The sequence below is a fragment of the Cannabis sativa genome, chromosome 8, assembly GCF_029168945.1.
Source record: "Cannabis sativa cultivar Pink pepper isolate KNU-18-1 chromosome 8, ASM2916894v1, whole genome shotgun sequence".
NCBI classification, from domain to species: domain Eukaryota; kingdom Viridiplantae; phylum Streptophyta; class Magnoliopsida; order Rosales; family Cannabaceae; genus Cannabis; species Cannabis sativa.
Window position 1 is genome coordinate 12662136 of NC_083608.1, and position 2801 is coordinate 12664936.

At 32.7% G+C, this 2801-nt stretch overlaps 1 long non-coding RNA gene across 1 annotated transcript; it reads right to left on the bottom strand.

The window, feature by feature from the left end:
* Window positions 1-500: 500 nt before the first annotated feature.
* On the bottom strand, window positions 501-1580 carry LOC133030026 (uncharacterized). The gene is made up of 2 exons (XR_009683933.1): window positions 1032-1580; window positions 501-824 (listed from the first exon to the last, which is right to left on the bottom strand). It is a non-coding gene; the product is annotated as an uncharacterized LOC133030026 (long non-coding RNA).
* Window positions 1581-2801: the final 1221 nt, after the last annotated feature.

Here is a 2801-nt window from a genome sequence, read left to right on the forward strand (position 1 = left end):
AAAGTGTATAGTGACACTTCAACGCGCGTCACTAATGAGGGTGACTGGAAAGACAATTTTTAGTGACACTTCACACGCGTCACTGAAACCTTTTGCATTCATTTTCTGCGTGTCACTATAGGCGTATAAAGTCATGTTTTGTCAGACTGAAAAGGTAAAAGCCACACACATGAAGTGTCACTATATCCCTTTTTTTTCTTTTTTATTATTATTTTTGGAGATATAGTGACACACAAAAAGTGCCACTATATTAAATATTTTTTTTAAAAAAAATAATATTTAATTTGCTTTAATTCAAATTTTATATATTATAAATAATAATTTCTATTAATTATATACAAATACAATTAAATATAACAATAATAATTTAAATTAAATAAATGTAAAATATAATCATATTCAATTTAAAAGAAATATCTATTTTTTATTTTTTTACTAAAAAAAATAAACTTCAATCAAAAAAATATATTAATAGTAAAAAAAAATCAAAGTACAGTAAATAAAATAAATTAAAAACTTTAATCAAAATTAATTAAAGACAAATTCAAAACTTACACAAGATCCAAATTACACTATTTGAAATTACAAAAACAAACATAGTGCAAATGATTTACCAACAATTTTGATCCACCATTTTTTCACCTAAAATCAACATTAACAAACTAGGAAAAAAAATTTACAAACATAAATACAACAAACTAGCTGCTGCCTTGGCTCTAGCATCCTCTTGCCAAATGGAAAATATGTATCACACAATTGAAATACCACCTTTGCTTGGGAAGTCTGAATTCAAGACCACTCTATTAAAATGCAATTGTAAAGACCTGAAAAAAAAAAAAAAAAAAAAAAAACAAACCCTTAATAATATACAATCCCGTAACGAAAAAAATCAACCCAGAATAATATACAATATTCCCAGAACAAAAAAAAAATCAAAATATTATATAAAAAAAAATTTGGGTTTCTTGGGTCGGCTCTTCGGTTATCGACGAGAAACGCATAAATGACGAGCGGAGACGACGACCGATTACCTGCATTGGAGAGACGAAGCGGAGACGATGACCGGTCGAATGGAGTTTCGGGAGATGGGGAACGAAAGATTGAAAAGGAAAATGGGTCTTCAAACAGGTTAGGTGAGGAAATTGATTTCGAATATGGGTGTTAATTTTGAATCTGCTAAGAAAACCATGTTGATTTCGAAATAGATTGGGCGCTTGAGGAAATCGATCTCAGCGACTTATTCGACAGAGAAAACGATATGAAACTCCAAGGTATATGTTGCGAAGCATGAACAAAGAGAATTAAAAAACCACCATTGCCTCTTTACTTAGAGAAATCAGCCATTACCATTGGAGCTCGAAGAGTCAAGAAAATCTAACCCCACACCATTGAATGGTCACCCTGCGCAAGAAGAAGAAAGAGCAGCAATGAGAGGGGGAAGAAAGAGAGATAGCGTATATTTAGCTCCTCTTTTTTAGCAAAATGATAATAGGGTTTCAAGAGAGAGAACCTATTAATTATTTTTTATTTTTATTTATTTATTAATTACATAACAGCTGTATTTTTTTTATTAATTTATGATTATGATATAGTGACGCGCCAAGTGGGTCGGGATATATTTATCCAATCGTGCCTAGCGCGTCACTATATACCAGCATTTTTCAAATAAATAAAAATTAGAAAATTTTGAGTTTTACTCTTTAGTGACTTTCTATATTTTTAGTGACACACATTATATGAGACTAACACTGAATATATAGAGTCTAATTGTGCATGTCACTAAAAATCACTCCCAACTCTTTAGTGACACGTACTTTGGTGCATGTCACTAAATCGTGTCACTAAAAGGTTAAATTGTAGTAGTGCACGTTCCAGTAGTTCTTTACATCACTTTACTGGTAATAGGGTCGCAAATGTTCCACGTTCCAGTAGTTCTTTATCAGCGAGCCATTCAGCCGAGCCAATTTGTAAACCCCAGTTCCTACTATCCCTTTGATCACATAAGGACCCTCCCAGTTTTGCTTGAATACTCCTGCAAATGTGTCTCTCGTATTTGCAAATACTCGCGTTAGCACGAAGTCTCCAACATTGAAAAGCCTCTTTTTCACACTTTTGTTGAAATATCTTGTTACTCGTTGTTGGTATGCTGCATTAGTAATCTGCGACTCAGTATCTTTTTCATCAAGTAGATCCAAGGACAATTTTAAAAGTTCTTGGTTTTTTTCTTGATTATAAAACTCTCATCTGTGAGTCGAGATATTTACTTTTACAAGCAACATAGCCTCCGAGCAAAATGCTAACGAGAATGGAGTATGTACCGTTGCTGTCTTCTCAGTTGTCCTATGAGCCTAAAGTACTTGAGGTAGATTGTCGACCCATCTACCCTTGGCAGCATCTAATTTCTTCTTGATAGTATCCTTCAGGATCTTGTTAAAAGCTTCCACTTGTCCATTCGCCTGAGGCCTGGATACTAACGAGAAGCTTTTAATTATTTTGTTCCTCTCGCAGAACTCAGTGAATAAATCACCATCAAACTGAGTTCTGTTATCGGAAACTATCTTAATTGGAATTCCAAACCTGTAGACAATGTTTTGGACAACAAAGTAAAGGACTTTCTTGTAGTTATAGAAACCAAAGGTTCAGCCTGTTGGGTTTTATGCCCTACATAAAACTCATTTCAATATAATCAGATTTACTTATTAATATAGATCAGAAATAACATTTAATGTTGCATGGTTCACATGATTTAATTCATGATTATATGTACATAATGTATAAATTTATCTGAAACCCTTTTCACA